Below are 13,815 nucleotides of genomic sequence, written 5' to 3'. Positions count from 1 at the left end.
GTTTTGATACGGATACGAAGAATGATGCAGGAAATATTTTAAGTATTCAGCAAAGTGATTTGCAAATCACAAAAATAAGGAATGAATAAATATTAAATTAACAATAGGAAGGGAATAATTCGCATGCTAGGGTAAGTTTGCATTAGTCATGAGCCCTCCACGGGAACAACAATAACACTTTCAATAAGTAACAGAACAGGAACAGACACTCGTGAACTCAATGTTACCAATCTTTTCATACGAAAACGTCAAAAGACATTATAATCATTATTTTTGTGAGCACATGCATTAGGTTGGCCAGAGGCAATTGACATGCATATTTAAAATATACATATTCGATGGCATATTTTAAAAAGATTGACGAACTGTATCAAGGAATTAAATGACGCAGAAGTATATTTCAATCATACAAAATAAGAATGTTTGCAGGTAAAGAAATAATTATAATAACTAAGTACATGGCAAGTGTCCTTCGTTACGCATGTATTTATGTTTCAGGTATACGGTGAGCTTTTGATATCTCTCATTACTAAAGGCCTCACCCTACTTTAATGGGGATTGGGTCTATTACTGCCTCATTTATGTAAATTCTACCCATAAAAGGTTGTAACCGACTTATTTATTACTATATATAGACTAAGGATAAGATAATCCAGTTTCCCACCTTAAATATTAAGCGAAAACGTTTTTTCAACAACTGTAATAAGTAGTCGGTGGTCTCTTACGGTGACCTATCACTAAAACAGATTTGCAAACATGGGTACCACATTAGGACTAGAAGTCACATCCTATTGGCTGGAGAGAAGCAACAAAATTTCATCAATTCGCGGTGCATTTAATCGTAGCAGTTTGTGGAATCTGCCTGATAAACAACTCCAGACTAGGCATCAAAAACGTTCAGTCGATTTGAGTACATGCCACTCTAAAGCTCTAAGTAAGAATAATAATAAACGACATACATATTAATACCCTGGAAACAGTATCAACTGGGTTGATTATCTCTCTCTTACCACTGCTTTCCGATTAATAATGCTATCTTATTGAACTGAGCCTTTCAAGCTAAACAGAATTAAAATTTAGGCACATCGTTTACAAAATATCTCGGGTTACTCATTTTACAGGAGAGCTATAATTAGTTCACCATTACTGGTGAACAGCATGTTTGGCTCATGATTATAACTACATGAAAATCTAATCAGGAATGTAACTATGCATTTATGAAGTAAGAATTATATTAAAATGATAACTTGCTATAGGATGATAACCTCATAAGTTCTTAAAGAAGAACTAAAGATTTAGGGAATGAGTTCTTGGTTTTTATTAAAAGACTAGATTTAATAAGAACTAAAGATTTCTTTCTTTCTTTCTTTCTTTCTTTATTTTATTCTCGTTCTTTGGTAAACGAGCTTTTTTCAAATTACACATACAAATAGAATGTAGTTGTTTTGACAACTGAAAATCCGTTTGTTAAAGTTGTTTTGGACTATTCCTTTGGCGCTGAGAGAAAAGTTGAATTTTAAATTAACCAGTTTCATCGAATTTATGCATTCTAACATTTTCTTATTTCCAAGCTAATAGCTTTCCCTGAAGCAATGGTGACCTCTTTCCGAAAACAGTGAATTCGCGATACTTTTTCTTTATCAGTATACAGATCGATTTCTCTCTCTCTCTCTCTCTCTCTCTCTCTCTCTCTCTCTCTCTCTCTCTCAGCTAGTCATATTTTAAAATGTTTGTTGCTGACAGCAATTTAATGTTTTATTTTCACAGCTGTTTGTTTATTATGTTTTCACATAATAAACTTTCTGAGAAAAAGAAATTGTTTCATTAATACCAACATATACTGAGGCTTGTTAAGAAACATATCCATACTATCCACAAAATCTTTCCCTTTGTCAGCTTTGTAGACTACAAAAAGCCAAAAAATAGAAATCAAAGAATTGTGAGGTATTCCCTCGCAATGCTGTTGAAGTATATGAAGGATGATTCCATTAAAAAAATAAAAGATGCAATCTTTTATCTTTTTATATCTATATATAAATGAAAGCATGGACTGCAGATTGCAAAATAACTTTTATTCATAAAGATACTTAAAGCATAATTTTTTTAATTATTTTTATTGAGTGTAAAAATGCTCACTGCAGCGCTAAACCATTATCTCATGCATCACTGTATTAGAACTAAGAGATAAATTTAAAATTTATAATTTTAAGCTATTGTCCTTCGCGCCGTTAGCCTAGTGACTACACGCTTCGCAACTATATGCGTGGGGAAGGAGTGTCTGTCCTAGGTTCGATTCCCGTCGACGACGTGAGGAGCTTAAGGAACTGCCATAGCCAAGTTAGCCGGTCTTGGGCGTAGACAGCAGGATTTTTCACTCAGTTTAGCTGGGGTTTTATCATCCCGAAAACCGGCCCCTTGAACACACACGGATACAGTCAGGAATACTTAAGACAATCCCTCCAGCCATAGGTCTGAATTGTCAGCTATGCCGGTCCCGAGCACGGATAAAAATAGGGGGGAGGGTTAAGGTGGTGCCGTACCTCCTCGTAAAAGGGGCTCACGGCCGTTGAATCACCATACGAAATGAATGAATGAAGCTATTGACAAGTTACCTGGAAAGTTGCGTTACAATAATTTTAATATATAATATATATATTATAAAGAAATGTGGATCTGTTACATTGCGACTGTGAATCATTCCTAGCAGTAGAAGAGAAACGCCTCTCAGCGAATGATAGCAGATATCTTCCTATAAGAAAAACATCCATCGGATGTCATTGGCAAATCAAAACACGCCCGCTGCAGAAACCACATTCCCTCTTAAGTGGTAGCTACATATTAAAAACAATCCTCAAAAACAGAATTCGGAATGTTCTCCATGGCAGACCTACTCATGTTGCTTGTTACTAGTCAAGAGACACTAAAATAATATTTCCCAATAACTATTATTCCGTGAATTATGAAATGGAAATTCGTCTAATAATATAACTTAATTTTTTTAAGGTTCAGTCCTTTCTATGACTTTTCTATGAAAAACTGTGATGAAAAGTGTCTTTTCCTGAATCAATATAAATTTACTGATACTAATAGAGAGAAAAACTGAAACCAAGTTATGTATTTCAATATTGTTTCCTCACCAACGTACCATTTCATTTCGCATTTAATCATTTTGGTGATGGTTACTTTCAAATGAATAAGGTGCAGCGCTACAAAGAATGGATCGTTCAGGAATGGCTTCATGTGACTTCAGCGCTCATTATTGGTCTGCGAAATCAACGGATCTCGGACAGACATCATCTGCTGGATGAATAACGATCTCTTCTCGACAAGGATCCGCTGCAGATCAGTATGAGGCGACTACAGAATTCTGCATTCCAAATAAAAGAGTTGATCTGTTCCAAGAGCTAAGGTGGAGGTTGGGGAATGATACTTATTATTCGATAGGTTTGCGTAATCAACTGATCATTCAGTGTATATATACAACTACAATGCAGTCTATTTATCAGTCGGTTTATTTCTTATTTATTTCGTTTTTGAAATAACTGGCAAAACTTTAATTTAGAGATTCTTTACTCATGGGTGGGTGAGTATTTTTGTCTAATTAGATACAGATTGAATTATTAGTAATATTGTATCGTTAGTTTCCTATTTAGAATACGCACAAACATTTGAAACCAGTAAAAATATCCACTAAATTATAAATAAACACATCGTCCTTAACATATTTTAGAATGTTAAAAATTATTTTGAAAAATTAAGCCATCCTTTTAAAAATCTAGTTTAAAGCTCATCAAAGAACTGTCCAAATTAATAACCGGATGTTTGTTTGCATTTATTATAATTTCTAATACAAAATAAAATTTTTAAATATAGTAATCGGACTACCAACATGGAATTACTGAAGTTACTAAAAACGAAAATTATTGGAAAAATTCAAAATCCAAATTGTATACGTAATTTGATATTTAATGTAGATGGTATAGTATAAGTAAAATGCGAATCTACGTGACATTACTGATATAGAAAAGATGGCTAAAACTTCTCTTCCCATCATCGAAAAGGATATTGCATTAGTTACGAATACTACATATATGTAACTTCAGGTAGGGAAACAGTATCTATTGTGATCTATTTTTTTATTGTACAAAATCTCTTCAGAATACTCAGAGACAACTAAGTGTAAAGGTCTATTACGATTCCCCACAGATCAAATAACCATCCGTTAAGTTAAAGAACTTGAAACCATCTTTAAAATGTGGCAACACTTTCTGAGATGCATTGTTTCTCATTCTGACATCTATTGCGACATTCCCATCGAGTCACATGACTACCGATTGCCACACGCTCCTCCATATCGGTTAAAGATTTCCAGAATGCGTTATCTGCTCTGTTACCTCTCACAGCGTTAAGGAACTCTGTTTCCGTAACCTCTCCGACGGCTGACGCTCTAAATGACCCTAGGGGGCAGTCTACGGCATCGGGAGAATTGTGCGCGAGTGTATTTATAACCCCACGTTGTAATTTGGAGAGACCTCCCGACTGTGATATTCTGCTCCCCTCCAGCACCCTCCTATTCATGTATCGTGGATGAAACACGGCACAGCATCGTCAATAAAGCCGACGAAAAAGTTTGTCCTTTCTTAATGAGTTCACAGGGTCCGCTTTTTCTTTCTTTCTTTCTTTAGGGAGACTTTCAGTTTCTTTCGCTGGGTAAAAATACGGCCATTGCAGCTGAATAGTTTAGGGATGAGAGGTGCTATCTGAAGAAGAAAGTGCGACAGACAAAGGAGATAAGAATGAGAAAAAAAGGCGTAAGATAAAATCGCTAACGACTCGAAAAGTTCGCTGTCCGAAAGATTCGTGTCCTTGTTCATCTTTCCGGGAAAGAAAAGAAAGGCCAACACTGTTTTACACCGTGAAGTTAATAAAATGATGTCAGGGTGCACTTAAAGATCATTTTTCCCCCTTCTTCTTACTGGAAACAATGTTATAGAAACAGTGCCATCTAGTGGTGTCCAGATTAGTAATTTCGTTGACGAACTCCTATAGTTCAACAGTCTTTTTTTTACACGACTGTCCTATTTTCTAATTATGCTAATGTTCTCTGCGCCGTCATTTATTGGACGTCGTTAGTGAACGAAATTCAGTTACAGGCCACGAGGGACAATTATTAAGGACTATTAAGTATGAACAGATGCGGATACAATATATACAGCCCTAACCCTCAATTAAATCATCTGCTATTATCCAGAAAAGCCTTTGGTCTCGAGAGAATGAATTCTGTATGCATTTTGGGATTTTGGGGAATTATTTTAAGAAAAGATCATAAATAATCATATTTTTCACATCTTTTAAACGCGAAAAAAAAACTGAGTTTACCCAGATTTTTTTTTCTGTTACTTTCTTTATTAGATTTTTAAAAAATATAAATTATTTTTATTAAATGAAATTGAAATATATTATAAATATATATAATTAATATATATTATTATATTATATTTATCTCATTTATAATTATTTATTATATTTTATATTTCCGGTCGAAATTCTGCCACAAAGCTTAACTTCACCCTGGAAGTTTTTTTTTCCCCATTTAATTAGATTATAATAAATTTAGTTTAATCCTTTATCCAAGTGTAAGCAAACGAAGTTTGCGCTTGAAGTATCTTCAGAACTGAGGCAACTCGTGGTAAAGGTGAACCAAGCTCTCATCACTCCTTGTCTTAGTATCTCCCATAATGCAAAGCACATCTCCTTGTGGATATGAGTTGCCTCAGTCCTGAAAATACTTCAGACGCAAGCTTTGTTTGCTTACACTTGGATAAAGGATTAAACTAAATTTATTATAGTCTAACCAAGTAGAAAACACTTCCAACATCTTTCTCTAAATCCAGAGTAATTTAATAATAAGGTGAGACACTTTTTGGCAACTCGTATAGGTAAATAGGACTTCTCCATTGCTTCCACCTTAATATCACGGAGGCTAATTTCTAATCGACCGTGAGATGCGGTGATTAATACTCTTGGATGGTAATGGATGGCAATGCTGTAGCCAATGAAGTTCTAACTGAGGCTCGGCTATTGCTGTTACTCTCCTGCCATGATCAGAGCTTTAATAGCTCATTAACACCTTATCCCTACACTGTCCTGTACAGATAACGGGGAATATGAAAAGCATTCTTAGTCCTTTTAAGGACTTTAAGGACTTAATATCACCACCTCTGGGTCTGGCTCCCACTGACGAGACTTCAATAAAGGTCGAAACCGGTCTGGGTAGTGGCCTTCCCTTAATGTATAGCATTATAGATGTCCGCAAGGAAATGTGCTTTGCATTAGGGGAGATACTGAGACAAGGAGTGATGAGATCTTGATCCACCTTTACTACGAGTTGCCTCAGTCCTGAAAATACATCAGGAGCAAACTTTGTTTGCTTACACTTGGATAAAGGATTAAACTAAATTTATTATAGATGCACTCCTGCAAAACAGGGAAAATCTTTGTGAGAAAGTCTGTTAAAATATGATATGTTAAAATATATTATACCTACACATCAGTATAAGATAATATTTTCGAAAGAGAAAGTAAATAAAAAATAAAAATAAATAAAACAGAACACGATTGTGAATTGGGAACACCTATTTGTAATTAAACATGTGCTGTATCTTAAAAGTACAAATTTGAGCACTATTAAAAGTTTCTTAGAAAAATATGTACATAAAAATAATATTAGCATGCTCCAGGGATTAATAAAAAACAATACGTTATCTTATACAATTATCAGAAAAATTACTCTTTCTTGAAATTCCAGGTAAATACGATAAAGCTGGTGGGCGACATCTGCTGGCAAAAGATGTATCCATTTCATTTGTAATAGAATAACCAATAGCAATAATGTCATAAAGAATGCTTACGTATACAGCACATGGCTACTCGCCCACGAGACCTACTATTTGAGCAAGAAAGTAGTTGCTCGTGATGAATGACGTGATATACACGATAACACTCGAAGAGTAGGTAAGACTGTAAGTGAATCGCACAAAAACCAGCAACACTTCACGTTAAACAAACCATACATATGGGCCTAATGCAAGACTGGATGCTCACAAGTCTTGTGAAATTTATATGTGTATACAAAGATGACGCATTTCTTGCATACAAAGATAAACAGACGAGAACGTTATCAGTGTAGCAGTTTGATTCCTCTTCGCATTTTATGGGTATCTACAGGTCATTATGCGTTACTTTAAACAATGAAAGCCACCTGGCGCCTCTGGTGGAATTTATTTTATCCCATTTGCTTGACTACATCTTTTGCTTCTGAAAACCCACAGGAATGTAAAAAAAAAGAAAAGAAAACGAAAGAAATTCATCCACGAAATTTTTGAGACGATGCATAAGCCTGTTTGCCGGTTCCCGGTGCGTATAAAAATTGGCTTATTTACTTCAGAATCTTCAACTGGATGTGTATCGGATTCGGATTTAAATCAAAGGAATGGAAAATATTTTATAAATAAACGCAGAAGGGGAGGAAGAGGATTTTCTCGTTATACTATCAACACTTCCCTCAGGATACTCACTGACAGGAAAGCTGACTGCCTTCATAAGTAAACAATTTCTTAGATAAGTTACTTTTTTCTTCCTCATATCTTGCATTTCGTAGTACTATGACAATAAACTAAGCTTGTATTTTCATTTTTGGTTCATTTTCTGTCTGTTTATTGTCTATTTTATCATAAAGAATAAATATATCGGTTTAAAGAGCTCATGCTTACGAACAAAAATAACCCAATTCAATAGCAAGTAATTAATTAACAATACCATTATTAGCGTTATTGTTTTCCATGAATTACCTGACAAGCTAAATTCAGTACTTTTTACTTTAAAAGTTTGAATTGAAAATGTTTAACAAAGCACTCCAAAATATCCATGAAACGAATACTGCCGAAGAAAACTGTCACATTATTAGAATCGTTAACAATTTCAAGCAACATCGCATTGCTATAAGCAACTTTGTTCCTGATGTCATTTGTGTTACGCTCAGTGGTGAGCTATGGAAATTTTAACAAAGGGCTCGCATCGTCGAGCAAAACAAAAGCCGTATTTCACACAAAAACTTCTTAATACAGCTTGTGTACAGATGCCAATCAAAAAGTATGAAAGGACAATCAACCTGTAAAGGCTATCATTTTTAAACAAATATTTCATAATCTAAACATGAAATATTTGTTTAAAAATTAACACACAATCATCTGTGTTAATTTATCTTACATAAGAAAAACATTTTTTAACTATCAAAATATAACAAAAATAAAATCTTTTATAATCGCACACATGCGATAGAAGTTTTTATGACAAACAATCTATAAATAATAAATATTATCTAAACACAATAATATTGAACTATGTTATATTTCTCTTTGTTTTATACTTCACGTGATAATTAACGGTACCAATCAAGGGGCATTATTTTATAGTCCTGTTTATTTACATGCGATTACCAAAAGTGAATTCTTATTTGTAAAATGGTAGTAACAGTAACTATAATATTTTATTTAATAAAATCACTTTGTTAGGTTACCGTATGAGTTTGTTGCTTAATATATTTAAAAAAATTATTTTTTTTTTGAAAAAATAAAAAAGTAAACAATAAGAACAAGCAATTTGCAAATTTGAGAAAAATTTACCAAAGGGCTCGCGCGAGCCCCTTATAGCTCACCACTGATAGTCTAATTTGGCACTTCTGAGTGAAATTTAACAGTGTGGTAAGATCAGTAGGAACTGTCGAAGTGATCGGCATGATGGGTAATCCTCTAACATGACAATGCCAGATCATGTACAGTTGGGAACCAAGAAAAACTCAAGTTCACCATGATGGCAGTCTCTTTCGCACTCTTGGAAAGAATAGATTTAATGCCGTGGAAAAAAGAGACACAATTTCTTCATCATTCTTTCCACTCTTTGCTTTACTTTCTGTGCGGGCAGATTCTCTAATGTAGATGAAGATGGGGTGAACTTTTCACTCTCAAGGACTACCAAAGATGATTATTATGATTAATAATTACTATTAAAATACGCTTATTATGATATTTGCTAGGTTATCTCTGCATGAAGGTGTTACCATCTTCGTGCAGGAATCTCTTATCTAACATCGAATTACTGATACATATTGCGTGTAATCATCAAGTTTTTGAAAGTGAGTTTTTTTATTAAATGTTACTTCCGCATGAGGACAGCCACTTCCTGTAAACGATCTGCAATGATCTGAGTACTTCCTCCATTGGTCGATCTATCCTATAACACGGCTCGGGTATTCTTCTTAACAAACTTATTAGTTATCTTAAGAATAATATCTGTGCAAACTTTCTCTAGGCTTGAAAAAAACAAAGTCTATCCGAAGAGATCGTTGAGGGTGTGGTAATATTAACGAGTTGATTATGGGGATGAAATGTTAACAGACTCTTCATTTAGAAGACATCGAAGTAGCTGATGCTGAGATGATGAGGAAGAGGAGATTTTGTCGCTGATGTGTTGATGATGTAACTCAGATACTAAAGTTGATGTGTATGTTGATGACGTCAATAGCGATTGCTGCTGCTGATGATGATGATGAAATGTTAATGCCATGGTGACGATGGGATGATATTCCTGGTGGATGCTGATTTCATTAAACTATCGGGAAAAAAAAAACTAGAAATCCATCATCTATTTATGAAATTTACTCATCTTTTCAGTCTGGGCAAAGAAACATCTTTTAATCACTCAGTTGAAAAACTTCCGTGTCTCTCTTTACGGCGTTAACGCCAGCCTAACAGTAATACCGTAGTGCGGGTGTAAAACATAATCCTTTAAGCAATCCAATAACAGGAGGACATCCTTGGACAGTTTCCCAGGATGCAATTCTCAGGTATATCACGACCATCTCAAATGGTTCTCATAAAAAGAACAAGGGAAAAAAAATTTTAACTTTCTTATCCATCTTATTTTCTTTTGGATTCTGTTTCGACGGCTTCCACATTGTGAACGAGGCAATAATCAGAGCCATAACAGTTTACGTCACGAGATTACACCTAGACATGCGATGACCCGAGTGCTGCCCACGAAGATTTATGTTTTGTCAATAATCGCGAACGTGATGATAAGCCGTTGATTTCGTCCGTAGAAGGCAAAGTAGCGATAAGAGAATGCCAAAGACGTTACGTGTGTAATTTGGACCAGACGATCCGGTGAGAATATTGTATTACAGGAACTGTGACACTGCCTGAGAGGGACTCTCCCCCCCCTCCCCCATTCTCGAGATGGCCACATTATCCTGTTAGAGAGGCAAACATTCGATTAGCTTCTTTCGTCCTGGGAGCACCGCCTTTCACGTAATTCCCGCACATTCGTTACACAAGGAAACAGTCTTTTGTCTCGAAACACGAGGATCTTAGAAACATGCTAAAGATATTTGCATAAGTAATTTTTGCCGGAAGTTTCTCAGACAGAATTACTGTCTAGTAACTACTGAACACAAAAGTAAGTAGAAAAATTTCTTTTGACAATATATTATTCTTGATAAAAATTTTACTTTTGGGAAAGGCGAAGTTTTTTTTTTTTTTTTTTTTTTTTTTTTTTTTTTTTTTTCCCTCGTGTATTGAAATCCAAGAAACACAATAAGGTTTTGCATAATTGGTTTGGTTAATAAAATCTCCCATTTCTAAGCCACTGCACTATTCTATAAGTTTAATGCTTCCTTTTCAAAACATTATAAAACAGGGGGAAAAATATAAGAATTTTGTAATCTAAATGGGATTTTTCAGATCCATTTGTTATTTTCTTATTGAAGAACGAAACAGTTTGAAGTTTCTTGTAGGAAAACCTATTCGATAAATTAAGGGATGGTTTTTCTCAAAGAAGTCGGAAGAGAGGAAGAAAAAAAAACAACAAAAATTATGTAACTTACTAACGAAGAGTTGTAAACTTATAGCATACATTCGTACCGTGAGTGGGCTAAGGAGTTTTCTATTTTAATTATTTTTTCATTCTCCGAAGCGTTGCTCTAACTACCCTGCCGGTGTGGTATAGTTCGCCCACCGATTAGAGATCCTTCGACACTTTTGCGCATCTTAGAAAAAGGAGAATCCATTCCGATAATAAGGTAATCAGTCCGTATTGTGGGATGAGTTGTTTATTATTACCGGTCGGAAAATTAACTTCTCTTTTATGATTATTGGGGTTTTTAAAGTGGTAACTATGTTGCTTGTATAAGAGTTGGAAAATTTTACCTATAAAGCACGTGATTTCGCGTGTTGGCGACCAATTCGGACGTCCTTCATTTCTTTCTCCCCTTCAGCATGAATCGACTATTCTTGGCAAGTCGCCAAGCAGGGACCTACAAACGGTGGGCGAACTATATTTACATTACAATTTATATATTCTGAAATTTATTTTTTATGTGAGCACAACCCAAACAAAGACTGCAAACATGCAGTACGTTAGTACAGTATTAACATGCGAGCCTCATAGCCTTCATTGCTTTGGAATCAATTTCAAGCTGATGTTCTTAATTATATTTTTACATTTTTTTTTATGATTCCCTATGCTGTGATTTCTCGACGTGTTTCTTTCAAAATGGATTATATAGAACGACATTTAGTTCGTTGAAACAAAATACCTTTCCTTCCTTTCCATGTGACGGTACGGTACCCCCCCCCCACACCTAACAAAATACCTAAAATTATTTACATTTTATTTTAAAATTTTACCTTAACCAAGTCCGTATAGTGAGTGAATTTTTATGATTTGTTTTTACAAAAGTTCGTTTTTTGGTGAACCTGTTTTTAGATTTTAATCATTCAGGTGTCTTTAAATCTACAATAGCTGTTATTACTACGATATATTCAAGTTTTCTAACATTTAGAACTCCTTCTGGAGTAGCAGCATAACATCTGACGAACGGGAATGTTGCATAACAAAATGGACTTCAAAATTACAGATGAAAATGAATAATTGATAAGAATACCATACGGTTTCTATAAGATGATCCTTTCGCCATCTAAGTGCCGTAAAACGATGGAAATATTTTCAGAAAATTCAAAACAGTTCTCGAATTAACGTGATAAAACTCTTGATTTAAATCACGTGATAAATATTCATATACCGACACATTACGAGCTATTATTACTTCTCCTAGAAGTATTGTGGCATCAATGAAAACATTACTTATTGCTAAGGTGTTTCAGCATTTGTTTCAAAGCAACTCTTAATAATTACACCGTACGAAGTTGAATAATGTTAATAATCACGAGGTGTTGAACATTCTAAGAAGACACATTGATCTGAATTAAACGAACCAGACACACGCTAGCAGCATCATTAAATAACAAATGATTTCCACTCATTGAGATACCATTGTTGCGTCAGAGGCATACGTCATTAAGCATCTGGCAATGTTCCAGGTTTGTGACAGTAGTGAGGAAAATCAGTCACCTGAGACAGGTTTCACCGGCGTTTAATAGCTTGCAAGGCGAAAAACATTTTTCTGTCGCTCTTCCATTTCGCATTAATATTGACAATGATGAAACGATCACCAAACTTGTTCCATCAGTATGACGGGCGTGTAATTACTAACCTTCTACTCACTCTTACGCTACTATCACTGTAGAAATTTAGACGTCTACATAATTCCAAAAGATTAAATATTTCGCAAAGGTTTTCGCTACATTAAACACTTGAAGCACTTCATTAATATTCGCGAATTGAGATTAGACCGAAAGGAATTTTTCATACAGCGGAAGGCAAAACCTTAATAAAAATTACATAAATGAATATTTCAAAAAATGCTTTCAATTAAACCTACCTAGTGATACATAAATAAGTCTTAAACCTTCATCTTTGAATAAGAAATTCATGAAGTTAGAATTCATTTTAAGGCGAATGACCGGCGAAGTAAGTTTGGCTCAGTAAACTGCACATCCGTATGGATTTCTTTGACGTTTTTTTCTTTCATAAATAAGATTTAATTCCTCCTTCAAGAAAAGGTAGCTTTAGTGTTCTTATTACCGCGATATGAGAAAATGCAAATGAACTCCCAGTGAAAATCACCTCCACAGACAATTTTATACTTTGTGTCGAGAATTCTGGCGTCTAATTATGAATCTTTCGTTCACGATCGCATATTAGATGCCGGGAGGATGAAAACAAACTGCATTTATTCCAAAAGTAATACTTTAAAGATGGGAGGATTTCTAACTTGACAGTCGTCGTAATGACAAATTAACAGCCTAAGTAGAAATACTTCTACGATGAATTGAACGAAGGGGATAAAAAAGTAATCACATGGTGGGGAATGCCTTTTGTGGGAACATTGCGAGCGACATTTAATGCAATATTTATCGCACTGAATGAGAAAGATTTCAAAACTCGTATGAAAAATTAAAGTCTTTTGGATCGAAGTCTTATTTCGTTGAAATAGTCAACATACTTTGTATAATGAGAAAGAAAATTAGTATCGGATTTCCCAAGGAATAAGTTAAGAGTTGCTAACAGTGACACGATAGAAATAAACACATAATTTAAGAATGAACGATGAGCAGGTTAAGCTTTAAATACTCCACTCTCATTAAACTCATTACATTTAATTAGTTCTTTTAATTACGTGGAGTTAATTTAGTGACTCCTAGCACAGTTAATTTACGATTATTAGATTCTTCGCTCTCTCGTCTTTTCTAGTTACTAAAAGAATACTTGACCACTTCGTTCGGTTCTTAGCTTCCTACGCAAACGTGTTACTAATTGCTAAACAATAACCTTCAAAAATGAATCAAGATGGCATTT

At 34.7% G+C, this 13,815-nt stretch overlaps 1 long non-coding RNA gene across 1 annotated transcript in view; it reads left to right on the top strand.

The window, feature by feature from the left end:
- The first annotated feature begins 10,242 nt into the window (after positions 1-10,242).
- Positions 10,243-13,815, top strand: part of LOC150098080 (uncharacterized) — a 79,860-nt gene continuing 76,287 nt past the window's right edge. Inside the window, exon 1 of the long non-coding RNA XR_016549607.1 lies at positions 10,243-10,515. This is a non-coding gene — a long non-coding RNA (uncharacterized LOC150098080). The remainder of the gene's footprint in view (positions 10,516-13,815) is intronic.

The sequence above is a fragment of the Typopeltis vanoorti genome, chromosome 16 (genome assembly GCF_054136105.1).
Source record: "Typopeltis vanoorti isolate ZY-2024b chromosome 16, IOZ_Tvanoo_1.0, whole genome shotgun sequence".
In the NCBI taxonomy this organism is placed as follows: domain Eukaryota; kingdom Metazoa; phylum Arthropoda; class Arachnida; order Uropygi; family Thelyphonidae; genus Typopeltis; species Typopeltis vanoorti.
This window is presented reverse-complemented; position numbering and strand designations above follow the sequence as displayed.